The sequence below is a fragment of the Rana temporaria genome, chromosome 8, assembly GCF_905171775.1.
Source record: "Rana temporaria chromosome 8, aRanTem1.1, whole genome shotgun sequence".
Taxonomy (NCBI): Eukaryota; Metazoa; Chordata; class Amphibia; order Anura; family Ranidae; genus Rana; species Rana temporaria.
Genome location: NC_053496.1, coordinates 104,995,522 through 105,018,521, shown reverse-complemented (window position 1 = coordinate 105,018,521; position 23,000 = coordinate 104,995,522). Strand labels below are relative to the sequence as shown.

General features: G+C 43.8%; 1 long non-coding RNA gene across 1 annotated transcript in view; it reads left to right on the top strand.

Moving 5' to 3' along the window:
* Positions 1 to 12,072: 12,072 nt before the first annotated feature.
* Positions 12,073 to 23,000, top strand: part of LOC120908942 — a 255,744-nt gene continuing 244,816 nt past the window's right edge. Inside the window, exon 1 of the long non-coding RNA XR_005741193.1 lies at positions 12,073 to 12,135. This is a non-coding gene — a long non-coding RNA (uncharacterized LOC120908942). The remainder of the gene's footprint in view (positions 12,136 to 23,000) is intronic.

The window sequence follows — 23,000 nt, the reverse complement described above, 5'->3', positions numbered from 1 at the left end:
TATGGCTGGGTATCGCCGAATATGGCTGAGCATGGCTGGGTGCGGCTCGGTATGGCTGAGTATGGTTGGGTACGGCTGAGTATGGCTGGGTGCAGCTGAGTATGGCTGGGTATCGCAGAGTATGGCTGGGTACGGTTGAGTATGGCTGGGGGTGGATGGGATGGCTGAGCATGGATGGATGGATGAATATTGCTGAGTATGGATGGCTGAGCATGGATGGGTGGATAAGTATGACAGAGGGATGGCTGAGAATGGATGGGTGAGAATGGATGGATGAGTAAGGATGGCGGGATGGCTGAGTGTGGATGGCGGGATAACTGAGTGTGGATGGCGGGATGGCTGAGCATGGATGGTGGGATGGCTGAGCTCTGAGCTTTGATGGTGGGATGGCTGAGCGTGGATGGCTGAGCGTGGATGGCGGGATGGCTGAGCGTGGATGGCGGGATGGATGAGTGTGGATGGCTAATACAGAGGGATGGATGGGATGAGTGCTGCACTACACATCCAGCCCACATCGCTGCTGCATCCGATCTTTCCCCTCTCCTCTTACACTGTACGGAGAGGGGAGAGAGGAACCGGACATGACGCAGGTTTGTTTACATGTGATCGCTCTGTCATTTGACGGAACGATAATGTGGTAAATGGCCGCTGTCAGCGGCCGTTTACTGTGATCCGTGATGCGCCGGGTCCTCTGGATACTCCCGTGTGCACACCCCAGCGGGTGCGCAGGAGTGCGATTCTGGGAGGATGTAAATGTACACCCTCCCAAAGTTATCAAGCCGTCTGTAGCCGTCATTCGCTATAGTGCGGTCGGCAAGTGGTTAAATATCAATTCTCTTAGTTTATATTAGGTGTTTCTGTCATGTCTCAGGTTGTCAGTAAAACATGTGCTCTGTCAGTAAATTGTTCATGGTTTGTAAAAAAAAAAGTCATGGAGGGTTGTAACCCTGCAGGCAGCCAATATATAGACAGTAGAAGACCAAATGTTCCCCAAGTGTACAATACGTTGTTACGGGACATGGGGGAAGGGGATAAGAAGTACACAAGTTAGGTGTTGGTAGGAGATATGATAGCAGATCAAGGGTCACTGACCCTCCTGTTCTAATCTGTTTCAAATGTTCACTGGCCTAGGGCTAAAGACTGTTGTCTGAAGGAAATAAACATACTTGTTCTGACTAGCTAGAAAGTAATTGAATTACATGTACAGTAAACCATTTATGCTGACTGAAATGGAGAACAACACACTACAGAAGCATAACAGTCATGGCGTTAGGTTGAAAGTTTGTCAATTGCCAAGAGCAAAAAAGACTATCTGAAATAGTAGAAATTATGGGGTAGATTCAGATAGAAGATACAACGGCGTATCTCCAGATACGCCGTCGTATCTCTGAGTCCGGCCGGTCGTATCTATGCGCCTGATTCATAGAATCATTTACGCATAGATTTCCCTAAGTTTCGACTGGCGTAAGTGTTTTACACCGTCATATCTTAGGCTGCATATTTACGCTGGCCGCTAGGTAGCGCTTCCATATTTTTATGTGAGGAATATGCAAATGAGCTAGATACGCCGATTCAGAAACGTACGTCCGGCCGGCGCATTTTTTTACGTTGTTTGCGTTAGGCTTTTTTCGGTGTATAGTTACCCCTGCTATAAGAGGCGTATCTTATATTATGTATGGCCGCCGTTCCCACGTGGAGTTTTGAAAATTTTACGTCGTTTGCGTAAGTCATTCGCGAATAGGGCTGGACATAATTTACGTTCACGTCGAAAGTAATGCCGATTTGCCAGCGGAATTTCGAGTATGCGCACTGGGATTTTTTCACAAACGGCGCATGCGCCGTTCGTAAAAAAACTTCAAATACGCGGGGTCACAGTTAATATACATAAAACACGCCCACATCATCCACATTTGAATTAGGCGGGCTTACGCCGACACAGATACGTTACGCCGCCGTAACTAAGGGCGCAAGTTGTTTCTGAATACAGAACTTGCACCCTAAATTACAGCGGCGTAACGTATCTGAGATACGTTACCCCGGGCGGACAGATAGATCATTCTATCTGAATCTACCCCTATGTCTCCCCCCAACTCAATGGACAACTGAAAAGTGATGCAGATTATACATCATCTTCAAACTCTCACATCATCTTCAAACTCCTGGTCCTATCATACGATAGGACCAGGATAGGACCAGAACCATAGGAATCAGGTTACACAAAATAGTAACTCGCCTGCCCTCCTTCACTTTATGTACCACAGAATCTAAGACCTGTTGGAGATGCGAGCAGGGGGAACCAATTTACTGCACATATTCTAGTCCTATCCATCTCTTAATAATTTTTGGACATAGGTTCACGAAATTACCCCAAAAACTTCCCAATCTGGAACTCCCTAAAACACCCAAATTTTTCCTCCTGCAATACAACTCGATTCTGACATCATCCTACAAACATCCTTTTGAGGCTACTGCTGCTGCTGTCAGTCAAATCCCATGAGGAGGTAGCAGGGGGCATGGGCGAGTTACGCTGTGTGTGTCTATTAGACATGTGTGGTTTGTTTCCTTCCGGATTAAAATTCGGACATATGCAAATTTCTCAATTAGAAAAGTACCGAATTTAAACTAATCCGAAATAACGAAATTCTAATTCTAAATTTATTTGAGAACTTTTCGAATCGATTCGAAAATGAATAAACTAAATGAATCCCAAAAACGAATTATGCAAATTAAACAAATTTATCGAAACAACTTTATGTAAATAACGAATCGAAATGAAACAAAACAATATTTTTTTCATTAGGCACATGATAGAAGCACACATCCCAGCTTAGAAGCTCTCTCAGCACACAGCTTGCTGAAGGGGCATTCAGAGAAGAGGACAACCATAGAGCGTCGATGGGAGACTCAAGGAGAGGAGGTAAAAGACCTCTCTGTGCAATACCATTTTTATTTTATTTTTTAACCACTTCCGTACTGTAGGACGTCATATGACGTCCTGTACTTTAGTCGGGGATATCTGAATAATGCCTTCAGCTACAAGCATCATTCAGATATCCTTCTCTTCAGGCGGCGATTCTGCGCACCATAAGAATGATCATATTGGCACTTCCCCCCCTCCCGCCGCCATCCCGGGCTTCTCCAGGCTCTCCCGTGCCATCGGAGGCTCGGAGAACAAATCAGCCGCCACCGAATGATGACGATATGATGATCTCTATGACGATAGAGATGACCGGTGACCAGATGGCCTCATGCCATGGTACCCGGAAGTAAACAAAGCCGCAATCGCGGCTGAAAGCATGAGATCAGTGAATTTTTTTCCCGATCTCATGCTTTGTAGCCTGGAGGAAAGATGTGGTGTCTTATTGACCCCGCATCTCTCCATAAAGAGGACCTGACACACACTATTCCAATTACAAGGGATGTTTACATTCCTTGTAATAGGATTACAAGGGATGTTTACATTCATTGTAATAGGAATAAAAGTGATCAAAAAATAAATTAAAAATAAATAATATTAAAAAAAATTAAAATGCCCCTGTCCCCAGTAGCTCGCGCTCAGAAGCGAATGCGTACATAAGTCCCACCCACATATGTAAAGTAAATGCCCTTCAAATCACACATGTGAGGTATCACCGTGTGCGTTAGAGCAAGAGCAACAATTCTAGCACTAGACCTCCTCTGTAACTCTAAACTGGTAACCTGTAAAAAAAATTAAAGCGTCGCCTATGGAGATTTTTAAGTACCGAAGTTTGGCACCATTCCATGAGTTAGGTATCTATTTACTCTACGTAAAAAATAATCTTTCATATTATACAAAAAAATTGGGCTAACTTTACTGTTTTGTTATTTTTTAATGAATGAAACCGTTCTCTTTCCAAAGAGGCATTTGAAAAATTATTGCGCAAATACCGTGCATGATAAAAAGTTGCAATGACTGCCAATTTATTCCCTAGGGTGTCTGCTAAAAAAAAATTGGGGGTTCTGAGTAATTTTCTAGCAAAAAAATTATGATTTTTACATGAAGGAGAGAAGTGCCAGAATAGGCCGGGTATGGAAGTGATTAAATTGACTCTACAACCATCTTAACCACTTTACAACCAGAGGCCGTCTTTTTACATCCTCGGCTTTGTCCGGCCTTGTGCGGTGATATCTGAATGATGCCTGCAGCTACAGGCATCATTCAGATATCACCGTCTTCAGCCGCCTATTATGTGCACTATAAGAATGATCAAAGCAGCAGTTCCGCCGCTTGATCGTTCACATAGGCGGCGGGCAGGGACGTCCCCCCCTCCCGCCGCCATCCGGTGCTTCCCCGGGCTCTCCTGTGCCATCGGGGGCCCGGAGAGCGAATCAGCTGGCGCTGTCTGGGAAGCATAGAGATGACTGGTGACCAGATGGTCACCTGAAGGAGACTGAAGTAAGCCTGAAGGAGACATGTGGGGTCTTATTGACCCCACATCTCTCCATAAAGAGGACCTGTCACACTGATTCCTATTACAAGGTATGTTTACATTTCTTGTAATAGGAATAAAAGTGATCAAAAAAAAAAAAAGTATAAAAAAGGGTAAAAATAAAAAAATTAAGTAAAATAAAAATATATATATATATTTTAAACGCCACTGTCCCCAGTAGCTCTCGCGCAGAAGCGAACACGCATGTAAGTCCCGCCCACATATGTAAACGCTGTTCAAACCCCACATGTGAGGTATTGTCCCGTGCGTTAGAGCGTGTGCAACAGTTCTAGCACTAGACCTCCTCTGTAACTCGAAAATAGTAACCTGTAAAAAAATTGAAAGCGTCGCCTATGGAGATTTTTAAGTACCGAAGTTTGGCGCCATTCCATGAGTGTGCGCAATTTTGAAGTGTGACATGTTAGGTATCTATTTACTCGGCGTAACATCATCTTTCACATTATACAAAAAAATTGGGCTAAATTTACTGTTTTATTATTTTTTAATTCATGAAACAGTTTTTTCCCTAAAAAACGGCGTTTGAAAAATGATTGCTCAAATACCGTGTGAGAAAAAAAGTTGCAATGACCGCCATTTTATTCCCTAGGGTGTCTGCTAAAAAAATATATATATATAATGTTTGGGGGTTCTGATTCATTTTCTAGCAAAAAAATTGTGATTTTTTACATGAAGGAGAGTGCCAAAGGAAGTGCCAAAATAGGCCCGGTTGTCAAGTGGTTAAGGTGGTCTAAAAGGACCTATTAAGATTTTTCCACTCAGCTGCTAGGAGACTGATAGTCTGCTTTCATCAAGTACAGAAGTCTGGATCTCTGAACTAAATCTCATCATGAGAATGGAAGAACAGACAGCTAGACTACACAATAGGTATACCAACTTTACTAACACCTGGAACCCCTGGATTGCATTCACTACCTCTGCTTTTGTTATTGAAACTGACTAAAGGAAGTCTAACTGCTTCCCGACTGGCTCACGCAGATATACTGCGGTAGAATGGCTCCCCTGGGTGAAATCCCGTATGGGTACGTCCTTCCCTTTTTTGGCCACAAGAGGGTGCGCCTGCTGCACGGTGGGGGACCCGATGCGAGTGGCCAGCGGGCACGATCGTCGCCGACTACGCGCGATCGCCAGAACGGGAATTTGTACGTTTAAACACACAAATCCCCGTGCTGTCAGGGAAGAGGAGCCATATCGTTTGTTCCTACTAAGTAGGAAAAACGATATGTCTCCTCTCCTAGTCACTCCCATCCCCATACAATTAGAGCACACTGAGGGAACACACAATTAACCCCTTAATCCCCCCCTAGTGTTAATCCCTTCCCTGCCAGTGACATTTACACAGTAGTCAGTGCATTTTCATAGCACTTATTGCAGTATACAGTGAGGAAAATAAGTATTTGAACACCCTGCTATTTTGAAAGTTCTCCCACTTGGAAATCATGGAGGGGTCTGAAATTGTTATCGTAGGTGCATGTCCACTGTGAGAGACATAATCAAAAAAAAAATCCAGAAATCACAATGTATGATTTTTTTTTAACTATTTATTTGTATGATACAGCTGCAAATAAGTATTTGAACACCTGAGAAAATCAATGTTAATATTTGGTACAGTAGGCTTTCTTTGCAATTACAGCGGTCAAACGTTTCTTGTAGTTTTTCACCAGGTTTGCACACACTGGAGGAGGGATTTTGGCCCACTCCTCCACACAGATCTTCTCTAGATCAGTCAGGTTTCTGGGCTGTCGCTGAGAAACAAGGAGTTTGAGCTCCCTCCAAAGATTCTCTATTGGGTTTAGGTCTGGAGACTGGCTAGGCCTCGCCAGAACCTTGATATGCTTCTTACAGACTCCTTGGTTATCCTGGCTGTGTGCTTCGGGTCATTGTCATGTTGGAAGACCCAGCCTCGACCCATCTTCAAAGCTCTAACTCAGGGAAGGAGGTTGTTGCCCAAAATCTTGCAATACATGGCCCCGGTCATCCTCTCCTTAATACAGTGCAGTCGCCCTGTCCCATGTGCATAAAAACACCCCGAAAAGCATGATGCTACCACCCCCATGCTTCACAGTAGGGATGGTGTTCTTGGGATGGTACTCATCATTCTTCTTCCTCCGGTTAGTGGAATTATGACCAAAAAGTTCTATTTTGGTCTCATCTGACCACATGACTTTCTCCCATGACTCCTCTGGATCATCCAAATGGTCATTGGCAAACTTAAGACGGGCCTTGACATGTGCTGGTTTAAGCAGGGGAACCTTCCGTGCCATGCATGATTTCAAACCATGACGTCTTAGTGTATTACCAACAGTAACCTTGGAAATGGTGGTCCCAGCTCTTTTCAGGTCATTGACCAGCTCCTCCCGTGTAGTCCTGGGCTGATTTCTCACCTTTCTTAGGATCATTGAGACCCCACAAGGTGAGATTTTGCATGGAGCCCCAGTCCGAGGGAGATTGACAGTCATGTTTAGCTTCTTCCATTTTCTAATGATTGCTCCAACAGTGGACCTTTTTTCACCAAGCTGCTTGGCAATTTCCCCGTAGCCCTTTCCAGCCTTGTGGAGGTGTACAATTTTGTCTCTAGTGTCTTTGGACAGCTCTTTGGTCTTGGCCATGTTAGTAGTTCGATTCTTACTGATTGTATGGGGTGGACAGGTGTCTTTATGCAGCTAATGACCTCAAACAGGTGCATCTAATTTAGGATAATAAATGGAGTGGAGGTGGACATTTTAAAGGCAGACTAACAGGTCTTTGAGGGTCAGAATTCTAGCTGATAGACAGGTGTTCAAATACTTATTTGCAGCTGTATCATACAAATAAATAGTTAAAAAATCATAAATTGTGATTTCTGGAATTATTTTTTTTTGATTATGTCTCTCACAGTGGACATGCACCTACGATTACAATTTCAGACCCCTCCATGATTTCCAAGTGGGAGAACTTGCAAAATAGCAGGGTGTTCAAATACTTATTTTCCTCACTGTAAATGCCAAAGATCTCAAAAAAGTGACAAAAGTCTCCGATCTGTACGTCGTAATGTTGCAGTGCCGCTAAAAAACGCAGCTTACCGTCATTACTAGTAATTTTTTTTTAATAAAAATGGCAGAAATCTTTCCCATAGTTTGGCCCGGATTCACATACATTGGCGCATATTTATCCCGCTGTGGCGTATCTCTTTTACACTACGCCGGCGCAGCGCACAGAGGCAAGCACTGGATTCACAAAGCACTCGCCCCCATATTGCTCTTAAAGATACGCTGGGTTTCCTCTGCGTAAGCCAGCGTAGGTGTAAGTGGGCGTGAGCCATGCTAATGAGGCGTGAACCCATGTAAATGATGGATTGAGCGTCATAAAGATACAAATAACGTACGGCGCATGCGCCGTCCCGTGGACGCATCCCAGTGCGTGTGCACAGAAGAATCACGTTGGAAATACTCCCACTTACTCTATCAAAAATGTTGCCTATAGTTCTACTTTAAGTACAAATTTCTGATAATTTGATTGAGAGGACTAAGAAGATATAACCATGCCAATGGAGCAGCAGAAAACATTTAACATAGTGAGGAAGGTTTGTGGTCCAGGATGATAGGACGGTCAAAATTAGAAGCAGCGCCCCCCCCCCCCCCCCCAGTTGCGGAATGGCGGCCACCCGCATACCGTAAGCAGTGCGGCCGCTTTATGGGGGCCCTAGACTAATTTGCTTCCCAGCCCAGTCTGCCCCATAAGACTGGAACTACACTAACAGTGTAGCTCAAGCCGGCGGGGACACTTTCTGTGCTGCCCCCCTGCAAAGTGTTGCCCTAGGCCTGGGCCTTGTTGACCTAGGCCAGGATACAGCGTTGAATATAAATGCCATATACATATAATGCATGTGCACAGTAGAAAGAAAAGCATACCAGCTGAATCTTTTTGTATAGGATGCATGCATAACCAGTGGCCGCTACAGCTCAAGATTTCCTAATGACTTCCTGTTGAAGAGCTTAAGCATTCTGAGAGCCTTAAGTACCACATTCCACAAAAAGTAGTGTTGGTCAGTACAATTCTTCTCTACTAAGAGGAGGACAACAAGAAAATCCTGGGAACTCATAATTCAGGTAGTTTGCTTCTATTGCAGCCCTGTTATCTAAGTAATATGTACGCAAGTCAGGAGCCACTAGCACCTGACATTGTAGGACCCTACATTTTTTTAAACAATGAAACACATATAGATATTAAAGGATTTTGCCATTTTCTTATGTTGATTCGACCTATACATCTATATATATATCTTTCTATTTTTATATTTTTACTTTATATCTACTTTCATTATTATTGTATCACTACTCTCATTTCATTTTTTTTTCAAAAAGTCTTTATTGGGTGAATAATAAAGCATAATACATTGTATATTTACAGAAGCACAATAACAGTGAAGGATTGTATACATAAAAAAAAATGAACAATCATAAAGAGGTTGCAAATAGTAAGTTTCATATAGGCATACATGTAGCAACACTGCCTTCATTTTAGAACTAAGATGAGAGAATGTATGTGCTTGGTCAAGCAAATTTGTGAAGAGGGGGGGGGGAGTGGGGAAAGGAGGGGGAGGGGGAGGGAAAGAAGAAAATAAATAAATAAAATAAATAAAAAATAAATCAGAAGTCCTGAAATATTTCAATATCTAGTCCACTCTATAGCTCTATTTTCTAATAGATTTGTAGTGTTGAGAGGCCTTGAAGGATGACCAGTTAGACCAGGTTGCATAGAATCTAGTAATTCTTTCTTGGGAAATACTAATGAGTTCCTCAACTTTTTCCATGCTATTTATTCTCCTAAACCATTCAGCTTTCGTTGAAGTATTAGAAGACCGCCAATGAGAAGGGATACAGTGCCGTGCTGCATTGATCATGAACATGGGGAGTGATTTCAAATACTGATTTTTAGGCAAACAACCGAAATGTAATAGGTATTGGGCCGGGGTAAAACTTAAGTTTGACGATGTAACTAATTTAACTGTTTCATGTACCGATACCCAGAAGGACTGGAATAGAGGACATGACCACCAGGCGTGTAGCATAGAGATATAAAAAAGAAGGATGAGCAAAGACTCCTCTACCACACTGTGTTAAGGTTATAAGTGTCCCAGTTTTTTACACGTTATCACTTCCTCTAGTTAGGGGAACACCGCCGTAGCCAATAACAGGCATATACAAAAGAAAGGTTGTTGCCCCGACAGGGAGACCAAGAGGTGGTGACCCCTGGGACAACCGAGAGGCTACTAAGGCAGTGACGGACAGTCTGTGTAGTAAAAATATTTAGTTTAATAAATAGTAACAGGTTACATGGTATAATTAATACACCTGGGACAGTAGTACAAGTATAACACTATAGGAGCTAGAATAGCTTTAGTGACAACCTGTAATAATTGGCCGGCCAAAAAAAATGCACGTATGAAACTAGTTCATATAACGTGCAACAAACAGCACATAAAGGACACAGACAATGACAAACATACAGGACAAAAAATGACTGTGGCAGTCCGGACGCCAGATGGATAGCTTTTGCTGTCAATTCTAGTCGGAAATCCGATATAATATGTATGGTGGTTAGCCTAGTATGAAGATGGAGAGAATTGGCAGCAAGAGTACCCCTGCAGTGGTTAACTGAGGTTAACGGATCTGAATTTAATAAGAGTCTTGGTCTTGCATATATGAACCTGATGGCAAGATCAAGTAAGGTTCATATATTTTTAGGCTTGGGCATGCACTTTGAATAAATTACAAAATGAAAAAAAGTTTTGAAAAAAATAACTTGTGTGGGCTGCCCTGCCTGCAAGGAGGGTATATAGTGCCGTTCCTATTAGGACTCCAGAGATTCCGATGTGTGAAGCGGTTAGATGCAAGATTTGGTGAGAGCATAGAGCCCTCCTCTCTTTTACATCTCCAACATCTGTCAGATACAAGGGGTGAAATTTTATGAAGAGTTGTAGGGGTTCTATACCATCTGGTGATGATCTTGAAGCCACTTTCTTGTGTGGCCACATTTAGTGATCCTTTGTGTGCGTAAAGATAAATTGTCTCCCAGTCATCTTCAGTCAATTCTATGTCTAGATCTCTTTCCCATGCTTTACAGGATGAGCTGGAGAAGTCAGTGTCGTCTTCAAATAGCGAGTTGTAAACCGTCGAGATCAAGGGCCAGATCCACAAAGAGCCGGCGTAACGTAAAAATTCGCATTTAAGTTACACTGCCTTAAAATTTCTACCTAAGTGCCCGATCCACAAAGCACTTACCTAGAAATTTTCGGCTGTGTAACTTAAATTCCGCCGGCGCAAGGCGTTTCTCTTCAAATGGGGGCGATTCCCATTTAAATTAGGCGCGCTCCCGCGCCGGCTGTACTGCGCATGCTCGTGACGTCATTTTCCTGACGTGCATAGCGCGAAATTACGTTACGCCGAGCTTTGTGGATCGCGCCGGGTCAATAAAGTTGCGTCGGGAAAAAAAAAAGATACGGCGAAAAAAAAAAAATTTAAAACAAAAAAAAAAAAACGCGTCGCTGGACAGAAGGGTCTGCTTTTACAAGGTGTAAACAGTTTACACTTTGTAAAAGCAGCCCTAATTTTACGATTGCAAACTAAAACTTACGGAGAAAAAACGAAGCTGAAAAGCTTTGTGGATCTCCGTAAGTGCTAATTTGCATACCCGAGGCGGCATTTTGACGCGAAATGCCCCCAGCGGCGGATGCGGTACTGCATCCTAAGATCCGGCATTGTAAGTCCCTTACACATGTCGGATCTTCTGTCTATCTCTTGGAAACTGATTCTGTGGATCAGTTCCAAAGATAGAAACAGGGATACGACGGCGTATCAGTAGATACGCCGGCGTATCCCTTTTGAGGATCTGGCCCAATATGTCTGTGTGGGGATGTTTTAGTGCAAAGAATTTCTAGCGATGCGAGGGGCCTTTTCCAGTGATGGGCGTTATCATTATTGGTTAAAAAGTGTCTAATTTGGGTATAGTTCCATTGAGATAGGAGGGACGGCTTGATGTCTTTTAATATGTCCTCTCTAGAGACGAATTTCCCATTTTTAACAAAGTGTTTTGCCAGGAGCTCTTTATATGGCCACTGATGTGTTGGAAACAATTTTTCCATGCCTGGGGGAAAGTCAGGGTTATGTTGTAGCGGTGTAAGAGGGCTGAGCCATGGAGACTGATTTTTTACTTTAAAAGTATTACGGAAGCTTTCGAGTGTAGGTCCAATAAGGGGGTGTGTTTTTATGAAGTTTGGGTGATACTTAGGATTGATCCATGGTAGAGTTTTTAACTTATGAGGGTCATTTCATTTTATTGTATCTCATTCATCCTAGTTCTCTGTTTTGTACATATATGTATGGACTCCTTTACAATTTTTTTTGCCAAATGCAAGCACCCTATTATTGTTTCGGCTAAACAGATTTGTGCACGATTCACATTTTGGAACTAGCGCTGGCCTGCTGCACTTTGCAATTCCTGGCACTGCCCCTTCCCCTCCCCTTTCTCTGCATACATTGTGCCGATGATGGCCGAATCACATGCCTGACGAAAGGGCACGCATGCTCCGGAGCGGCCGGGGAGTGATCCATCACTGCCGCCCAGCTGGAGCTGAGGTAACATCCCAGACAGCTGACAGAACATGCCTGATTCCCACTGCTCAAATGTGAGTGTATTTAAAAAAAAAAAAAAAAAGCTTTTTTATTAGGCTTGGAGCGGCACTGCTCTCCCTTCCTTTCTCTCAAAGCAGTTCTGCCACACCTGTTTTTGTTGCACCTGAAGGTCACATGGAATTTAGACAGTTTCTAGTATAAAGCTAGTGTTTTTCTTCTGCATCCGTAAGGAGAATACGGCTACAATCATGCTGTCATTTGATGTTTTTTTGAAGTGCTGAAACTTTGATTTGCTTTGCGGATGTAATAGTTGTCAGTGCTGATTATGAGCACTACACAAAATACAAGATACTGAAGAGGCTGAGCATCACTGCTTACAAGGTATATATATATATATATATATATATATATATATATATATACAACTAAGCTAGCCATACACAAGTAGAATTTTGTTTAAAAATGTTTGTTTTTAAAATGTTCTGTTGATTTTCTATTGGTTACTGCGCACAAATCAACAATCGTTTTTGACAGTATTGAGGTGAACATTCAAAGGAGGAAGATGGACTTTTAATTCTTGTATGAATTAAATTCTAACTGTGAATGTGGTTTGACAGTGCGGTGACCTGTTACAGTGTGGGAAGGGTTAAATGTCACACAGGGTTTTCATGCAGAGGAGTTGAGGGGCTCCAGGGTGCCTGTGTCATACAGAGGAAACTGGATTTTCTTTGGTGAAAATTGGGCCTGGAGGCTTCCAGAGACCTGGGAGGGATGACATCTCTAACCCTGGGTCCAGGTTTTGCATACAACCAACCAGAACACTGATTGTGCAGGTGTGCACAGCCATTTTAGTATAGAGGCTACATATGGTTCAGGGCTCCTCCTGGAAACAAACTGCTGCAGAAGCAGGGTGTCTGTTCTGGCCTCAAGGAGAGGCAATCTGACCAGGCCCTCACCTGAGAGAGAGAGACAGTGTTTGATTACGCAGAAACCTGTACAGCCTCAAGTTGGGGAGTCTGGTAACCACAAGGCAGAGCAATGAGTCGGGATCTGGGACTACACAGTCCAGATAGTCAAGAGGCTGGAAAATGTATATTTGTTTAATTGTGATGCTGAAAATCCCTGCCATTCTAACCTGCAGGGCCGGCCCTACCATGGGACCCGATGGTACCATTGTACCAGGCAGCACTTTCAGGGGGGCAGCAAATTTCCTGCCTGCATGCCATCCCATTCCACCAGCTCCACTCCCCACTCCACTGTGGGGCTAATTGCCGCCCGACCGCTCCTCCCGTTCCGCTCTCCGCTCCACTGTGGGGTTAATTGCATGAATAGAGCCATAGCAGGTCCTGTTTATACTCCTATATACATGTATAGAGCCATGATAGGTTCCCTTTAGTAATCATGATATAAAATAATGGCTGTGGGGGCATTTCGGTGGGCGAATTTTTTTTTTGGGGGGGACAGCATTTCATTCTTGGTACCAGGCAGCACAATGTATTGGGCCGGCACTGCTAACCTGTCATCTGATTGTGACATTTTCTGTTGAATAAAAGTGGGGAAAAGAAAGCCCTTAAAGTGATTCTAAAGGCTAAAGGTTTTTTACCTTCATGCATGATGGTAAAAAAAACTTCAGTATGCAGCTCTCCCCCTCCAGCCCCACTAATACTTGCCTGATCCAGCAATGTGTAACGAAAGCAGCTGCTCTTCTGGCTCTTTCCCTCCTAATTCAAAGACAGAAGCGGGAGCCAGTGTCCCCGTAGCAGGTATCTTGCTTGCTCAGCAGAGGGGAGGGGCCAGGAACGGGACACAAGAATAAGAGTATCGGGACTGCTCTGTGCAAAACCATTGCACAGAGCAGGTAAGTATGACATGTTTGGGTTTTGTTTGTTTTTTTATTTACCTTTAGTATCACTTTAAGCGAAAATTGGCAAGTAGACTGTGTCCTTGAAAGCACTACACTTGAGCTGAACCCCAACAGTAGTTTTCATTCTGGAAAAAGCATACATATTGTAATAAAAAAAAAAAAAGAGGAATTCCCAGCTCAACTTACCAACCAGCATGCAACCAACTGAAAAACAGGGATATATTGTAACATGCATGTTCTAGGCACATAAGAAACCTTTTTAATATGTCTGGGATTCTATTCAAGTAGCAGGTCTGGACATATTTTTTCAGGACTTTTAGTTGACTCCATGATGGCAAGATCTAATGCTCTGATGAACATCTTTTCGGCTTTAGCTTTGTGCTTCACTTTACTGATATGTCTTGTTTCTTTATTAGCAGCGTAGAATCAAGTAAGTAGCTGCAAAGCAGTGTAGCGCTACCCCCTCAGGAGCCGCTGGTTGATTTGGGATCGGCGTATTAAGTTACCTCTAATCATCTAGGGGTGATAGTAGTGAGTAGAGCAGTAAACGAATGTCCAATCAGTGAAATATGTTTTCTGAATGCTTTATTTTTCGGCCCAACACGACCAACATCAACATGAGGTAGGACAGGAAAGGTTGATGAAGTAGAGAACTTTGCGGTATCAGGCTTGGATGAAGAAGAAAGCAATCCTGCTTTCAGTAATAGTAGTACAGTTCGTCGCCACTCCAGCTGGAGTGGGTGAAGTGCCCTCGGACAGACCCCTGCCACAGGCCTGGCAGCCGAAGTGTCACTTTAAGGATGCTGGGAGGAGCAGGTCTCTGCCACAGACCTGGCTCTGATGAGGCCTCTGCCACAGGCCTAGAACTTGGATGAGCTAAATAGTTGAGCTTATCCTCCCAATAAATGTGCGCTAGGGTCACCGGTTGACAGTGGAAGTGTACCTGTCAATGTCCCGGTCACGAGATCCCCGATGGTTCATTCAAGTCCTTTTGGAAAACATGCCTCCGGGTTCTCCTCAAGCCGACCCCCCACACAACGGCATACAGCCTGGGATCTCCTCAGTAGAAGGGGGACCCAGTCAGTCACTGGGGACCCTTTGTGGCATCAGTTACTCTAGGCCAGGAGGGCCCAGAGTCCGGAACTCTGCGTTGCGCACGACCCCAGGCCAGGTAGGCCATAGTAGTGGGGCCCGCGATGTGCATACACCCTAAAGGTGGGTGCCGCACCTGGAACCAGGAACCTGTGAAGAACCAAGAACAACCGCTTCCACCACAGAAATACTCTTCCCCGGCATGCCCCGCGAGGGAAAGCTCCTCCGATTGGCTGCTAGGGAAAAGCGGCTCCGCCTGGACCTCTCTGGCGCCACCTGCCGCCCAGGGACGGCACCACATCCCTAGAACGCAGTCTGACCCACAGAACAATCCATAATACATAATTCGAAATGAGAGCAAATTATCTCTCTCATTCCCCACCAACTCTAGCGTAGTGCCTTTACTGAAAGCAAGGGGGTGCTACAGCAGTTTTGCCAAAGTACTTGCAATGTATATAAATGGAAAGGCAATGATGGTCTTTGTTTACTGAAAACTCTCATTATACTGGGGCATACATTTTAAGAAAGAGCTATATTTTAAAAGTAGTCATGATGTGAATTTTCCAAACCTGTGCAATTATATTACAATTAATAACTGCTCACAGTAATGCTAATAATATTGTACTATATATTGTAAAAGGAGCTGTTATTTTTAACTAATTATCATAATTAAATAGAGGTGTCAAAAAGACACAAATAAAATCCTTGCAAGCAGTTATTCCAGTTGTGTAATGACAGTTTAGGTAAATTATGTATAATGATAAGTTCGGGAGTTGGACTTCAGCCATGAGACAAAAGCCACAGGGACAAATTGATGTACAGCTATAGTCAATTATCAAACAAACATGATAATGGAAGAGGATCCATTACATGGGTGAGTGCTTTTTCTTTTGTGAAGCTAAACTTCAATTATACTTTGAAAAAAGCAAACTGAAGACTGAGCTTGTCACTTGTAATACAGCAAATGGGTTTGAAAAGCTTTAATTATCCCAGATTTGGCAGTTAGAGTGAAACATTCCACACAGACAGAGCTGAAAAACTATTTCTTACTTTCTATCCAGGCCTTTAATGATAAAAAAAGATGATTGCACATTAATTTTATTTTTAAGCCTTTATATCGCAATATTTTCTAGCCTTTATATTGTATCAACATTTTTAATGGTTCTGCACAATAATAAAATCACAGAAGTATTCTGGCCTCTATTGCAATAGATAGTACAGATTAAAGGGGAGTTCCAGCCAATTTGTATGTTTATTAAAAGTCAGCAGCTACAAAAAGTGTAGCTGCTGGCTTTTAATAAACAGACACTTACCTGCTCCAGCGTTCCAGCGACGTGCCGGCCGGGGCTCCGCTCCTCTCCCCCCCTCCCCGGCCGGCGTCTTCATTCTCAGTGTGGGCACCCGGCCGTGACGGCTTTCGGCTTCACGGCCGGGCACCCACTGCGCATGCGCGAGCGGCACTGCGCATGCGCGAGCGGCGTGGCGCGGCCCGGCGCTGCCCCGTGTAATTGGCCAGGAGATCGCCTAGGACCTGTGACGTGTCCTAGGCGATCGCCTACAGCAGCCCCTTCCTGTAGGCGATTAAGCTTAGTCGCCTACAGGAAGGAGGAAGTGGGACAGGAAGTCCCACTCTTCCTGAAGCCCCCACTCCCCCCCCAAAAAAATGACATGCCAAATGTGGCATGTAAGGGGGAGAGGAGTGGGTTAAGAGGAAGTTCCAAATTTGGGTGGAACTCCTCTTTAACCACTTAAGCCCCGGACCAATATGCAGCCTAAAGACCCAAGGGGTTTTTACAGTTCGGGACTGCGTCGCTTTAACAGACAATTGCGCGGTCGTGCGACGTGGCTCCCAAACAAAATTGGCGTCCTTTTTTCCCCACAAATAGAGCTTTCTTTTGGTGGTATTTGATCACATCTGCGGTTTTTAGTTTTTGCGCTATAAACAAAAATAGAGCAACAATTTTGAAAAAAAAGCAATATTTTTTACTTTTTGCTGTAATAAATATCCCCCAAAAACATATATAAAAACATTTTTTTTCCTCAGTTTAGGCCGATACGTATTCTTCTACCTATTTTTAGTAAAAAAAATCGCAATAAGCGTTTATCGATTGGTTTGCGCAAAATTTATAGTGTTTACAAAATAGGGGATAGTTTTATTGCATTTTTATTTTTTTTTATTTTTTTACTACTAATGGCGGCGATCAGCAATTTTTTTCGTGACTGCGACATTATGGCGGACACTTCGGACAATTTTGACACATTTTTGGGACCATTGTCATTTTCACAGCAAAAAATGCATTTAAATTGCATTCTTTATTGTGAAAATGACAGTTGCAGTTTGGGAGTTAACCACAGGCGGCGCTGTAGGAGTTAGGGATCACTGTGTATGTGTTTACAACTGTTTGGGGGTGTGGCTGTAGGAATGACGTCATCGATCGTGTCTTCCCTATAAAGGGAATGACGCGATCGATGCGCCGCCATAGTGAAGGACGGGGAAGCCGTGTTTACACACGGCTCTCCTCGTTCTTCAGCTCCGGGGAGCGATCGCGACGGAGCGGCTATAAACAAATAGCCGCGCCGTGGTCCCGGATCGCTCCCCGAGCGGACCCGACCTCCGCATGTAGCGGGGGGGGTCCCGATCGGACCCCCCACCCGCTAATAGGGGAGGACGTACCCATACGCCCATGTGCCTGTACGTGCCATATTGTGGACGTATATGTACATGGGCTGGTCCTTAAGTGGTTAATTTGCCGTTTCCAGGCATAGCAAAGCTGGCCATAGATATTTATTCACAAATGATCAACAAAATATACACCACTCCCCTAATTGACTCACATACTGGAAAAAGCTCTAACCCTTTGTCTCTCTGCAAGAAATGAGAACTTATCTATGGCTGCTAAGCTGGAGAGTGCTTTTTCGTTCTGTCAGGTTAGCAATCAGGGCCGGTGCTACCACTAGGCAAACTAGGCAGCCACCTAGGGTGCACTGCTGCCTAGGGCACCCGGCCACTGGTGTTCCTACTCTCTGCAGCAAGCAACTAAGAATCAGCAGGCAGCCGCCACTCTATTCGCACAGTGTCTGAGGCACAGCGGCAGCGGAGGACTGTGTCTGTGTTCTGACTACAGAATGAATGAAAACATTCATTGATGAGCACTGGTAGGCAGGATTGATGGGTGCTGGTGAGGCTGCATTGATGAGCGTTGGTAAGGCTGCATTGATGGGCGCTGGTAGGCTGTATTTGATGGGCGCTGGTGAGGCTGCATTTGATGGGCGCTGGTGATGCTGCATTTGATGGGCACTGTTGGGCTGCATTTGATGGGCACTACATTAAAAAGGTGGGGTATACATGGGCAAGGCAAAGGGGGTGGAGCCAGGGTGGCAACAAAATTAGGTTTTGCCTAGGGTGTCAAAAATCCTTGCACCAACCCTGTTAGCAATGTAGAGGAGGTCACTTACATACTTTCTTAGTTGGGAAGTAAATTAAGCAGTAAGTAGACTTATGTTGTTTACATTTGCTCCTAGGTAGGGATGAGCCAAAATCAGGTTTCTGAGAGGACTGAATGTATAGTGAGGTTGGAGATCCCAGCTGATGTAGGTCAGGTAGGTCACTGGTCAGTGTATGTAGCTCAGGCAGGTCAGTGGTCAGTGTGTGTTGGTCAGGCAGGTCACTGGTCAGTGTGTGTAGGTCAGGCAGGTCAGTGGTCAGTGTGTGTAGGTCAGGCAGGTCAGTGGTCAGTGTATGTATGTCAGGCAGGTCAGTGGCCAGTGTATGTAGGTCAGGCAGGTTAGTCTATGTAGGTCAGGCAGGTCAGTGGCTGTGTATGTAGGTCAGTGTGTGTAGGTCAGGCAGGTCACTGATCAGTGTATGTAGGGCAGGTAGGTCACTGGTCAGTGTATGTAAGTCAAGCAGATCACTGGTCAGTATATGTAGGTCAGGCAGGTCAGTGGTTAGTGTATGTAGGTCAGGCAGGTCAGTGGTCAGTGTGTGTAGGTCAGGTAGGTCAGTGGTCAGTGTGTGTTGGTCAGGCAGGTCACTGGTCAGTGTATGTATGTCAGGCAGGTCAGTGGCTGTGTATGTAGGTCAGTATGTGTAGGTCAGGCAGGTCAGTGGCCAGTGTATGTAGGTCAGGCAGGTCAGTGGCTGTGTATGTAGGTCAGTGTGTGTAGGTCAGGCAGGTCACTGGTCAGTGTATGTAGGTCAGGTAGGTCACTGGTCAGTGTATGTAGGTCAGGCAGATCACTGGTCAGTATATGTAGGTCAGGCAGGTCAGTGGTTAGTGTATGTAGGTCAGGCAGGTCAGTGGCCAGTGTATTACGGTCAGGGAGGTCAGTGGCTGTGTATGTAGGTCAGTGTGTGTTGGTCAGGCAGGTCACGGGTCAGTGTATGTATGTCAGGCAGGTCAGTGGCTGTGTATGTAGGTCAGTGTGTGTAGGTCAGGCAGGTCACTGGTCAGTGTATGTAGGTCAGGTAGGTCAGTGTGTGTAGGTCAGACAGGTCAGTGGTCAGTTTATGTAGGTCAGGCAGGTCAGTGTGTAGGTCAGGCAGGTCAGTGTGTGTAGGCCAGGCAGGTCAGTGTGTGTAGGTCAGGCAGGTCAGTGGTCAGTTTATGTAGGTCAGGCAGGTCAGTGTAATGGTCAGTGTCAGGCAGGTGTGTCTACTGGTCATTGATGGGCAGACAACCCCACGCCTAGCCCAAAAAAAAACCCCTGAAGCCCCAGGTCTTTTTGCCACCTAGCAACGCCCCTGGTTGCAGTAGTGTTTTTTATGTAGCTAGAGCTAATGCTTGCACCTTACATTTTAGTAAAATTAGTAAATTTGTATCTTCGTACAATAGCCTATATATCACAGGATTGCCTCACATATTGTTACTGTCATTTATTACATAGTGTTTAGAAACAAGCTATGAATAGAATAATGAGCAGATATATAAAACATATTTTTACTCACCGTGGACATACTTGTTTCATTTTTGTGCCCTAGTGCATATCCAGAAATAATCACTTGTAAACTGTGTTGCAATGTGGCTTTCCCACAGTTCAAAAAATATATTTCAGTTATCTACAAAGAAACACTTCAATGTAGTGTATTGTTCAGCTTTACAAGCCTTCTACTTGTTTAGTTTTATTCATTAGCAGAAGAAGGGAAAATCCACCTTTCTTTGTTACATTTCAGGAAATGAGGACCCCCCCATATTTAATTGCCTTTGCCCAAATTTGAAAGCAACCAACATTTCAGGCCATTGAAAACATATAACCTAAAACCTCTTCGAAACTAAGTTGATTATACATAGGCAGAACATCTGGAAAGGTTTTTTTTTTTTTTGAAGACACAATACAATACAAGGTTCTCCATGTACAAAGTTGTGTGACAGGTCTGAGAGGGGATTTTTCAAGCCCAGACAACAGCAGCACTAATTATGGGATCTTTTCAACTGCCTGTTCTAAGACATTTTTTCCCCTAAAAAAAAATATTTTAAACAGAAGTTTAAGTAGTTATTCTTTTTTTTCATTGATTCTGGAAAAAACTATATATATATTGGTTCTGAAATAAAAATAAGGGCAAAGAAGCTCCAATATTATTTAATTAGATAAAGTGAAAACAAATGTGTATGTATAAAAATGTAAAATAAATACACATATTTCTCAAATTATTTCTAGTTTTTAGACTAAGTAAGTCTAAAGATATTAGATTAAAATGCTAGAGCGGTCAAACGCATCTCCTCAGAGCAACTAAACCAAAAAAAATTCTCGTAAGACTCTGGTGTGTGCCTGTCATTTAGCGGTAAGTAAAGTAAGCAATCCTTCACAGTATCCAGTGTTTGTAACAAGTCACATTGTTATAAAGAATGACATCTTCAAGGCATAAAGTATAAATCTGCCTAGTAACAAAACAAGGCACATAAATGTCTTGAACTTGTGATATAGTCCATACTTAGCAGAAACTTTGCTACATACGATATTTCATGTATCAGGTCCAGGTTTCTGCTAAGATGTATCTCTATAGCCCTAGACCTATAATATTTAATATGTTTCTACATCAGGACTAACCAGAACAATGGTAGTCTCAAAGTGACAGGCTGATTCAAGTATAGAGCTTTCAACATACACTATATTACCAAAAGTATTGGGACACCTGCCTTTACACGCATGTGAACTTTAAAGTGGGAGTTCCCCCCCAAAAAAACATTTTAACCTTAGATTGGGCCTAATTACGGGAAGCAGAATCGGGTGTTTTGGTTAAAATCAATGCAGTACTTACCATTTTTGAGATAGATGTTCCCCCTCCGCTTCCGGGTATGGTCTTTGGGACTGGGCGTTCCTATTTGATTGACAGCCTTCCGACGGTTGCATACAGAGCGTCACGAGTTGCCGAACGTCGGTGCGGCTATATACGGTGCCTGCACACCGACGTTCGGCTACTTTCGGAAACTGGTGACGCGCTGTATGCGACGGTCGGAAGGCTGTCAATCAAGTAGGAACGCCCAGTCCCGCAGCCCATACCCGGAAGCGGCAGGAGAACATCTATCTCAAAAAAGGTAAGTACTGCATTGATTTTAACCAAAACACCCGATTCTGCTTCCCGTAATTAGGCCCAATCTAAGGTTAAAAATTGAGTTTTTGGGTGAACCTCCACTTTAATGGAATACCAGTCTTAGTCTGTAGGATTCAATATTGAGTTGGCCCACCCTTTTCAGCTATTACAGCTTCAACTCTTCTGGGAAAGCTGTCCACAAGGTTTAGGAGTGTGTCTATGGGAATGTTTGACCATTCTTCCAGAAACACATTTGTGAGGTCAGGCACTGATGTGGACATAAGGCCTGGATTGCAGTCTCCGCTCTAATTCATCCCAAAGGTGTTCTATTGGGTTGAGGTCAGGACTGTGTGCAGGCCAGTCAAGTTCCTCCACCCCAAACTCTCTCCTCGATGTCTTTATGGACCTATTATTATTGTGGGAGTGTCACTGAGTAAAGGATAAGTAGGGGGAGTAGGGGAAAAGAGAACAAGTAAGAGGGATATAGAGAGTATTGAAAGCAGGGAGTATGAATAAGATGTTCCGTCTGGGTTCATTCCAGGGCTTTTTTTCAGGGGGAACTTGGTGGAACTCAGTTCCACCACCTCTGGCTCAGACCCTTTGATGCCCGCTCACCACAATCACTTGTAAACACAGAAGTCTGGTTTCTGTGTTTACAAGTGACAGCTCTGAACTCTGTATGTAATGCAATCCTGGTATTTAATGCCCCTTTAAGACCCTCCTACTGTTTTCGTGAAATTTGACTGACTACACCCACTATTTGATGTGATTTGGAGGGTGTGTATAGGGGAGGGGTTTCTGGGGCCGTGGTTAAGTTCCAGCACCTATTTTTTGAGAAAAAAAGCCCTGGTTCATTCTATGGGTGCATAGGGGACGTCTCTGGGGTTTGGGAGAAAAAAGAGACAGAATAATTTCTGATGGATCTTCCTGAAGATGCCACTGCTTCCAGACTTTTGTGCAAAAGTCTTATGAAGGCAATAAGGTTCTCCATAAGTTTACCATCTTTAATTCTAGCATATAGTTTTGTAAGAGAAAGTGATGCTACTATTTTCCAATTAAGGGCTATCAAGCATCTACCTGCAGTAGATATATGTAAAAGGATTATTTTTGGCTAGTTTGGAAACATTTGGCAGGGGGTATGCCCGAAAGCTTTGTTTTGAGATCGAAGGGAATAGGCGTGTTCAAAATTTGCTGGATTAAATAATGAACAGATACATTTCCCAGAATATTATGCGTACCACAAATCTATGCATTTGTGTGGGCAACATGAAATCTTTCTTGTGACACACTTCTTGAAGATAAATTCACTCCACCTTTTAGCTTACTGCAGTAATAGGGTCATGTACAATTCTGCAGATAAAGGAAAATAGGCTTTGCAAGGGAAACTCATCCACTTCTGTGTTCTACACACTCTTTTAACCGGTTAGGTA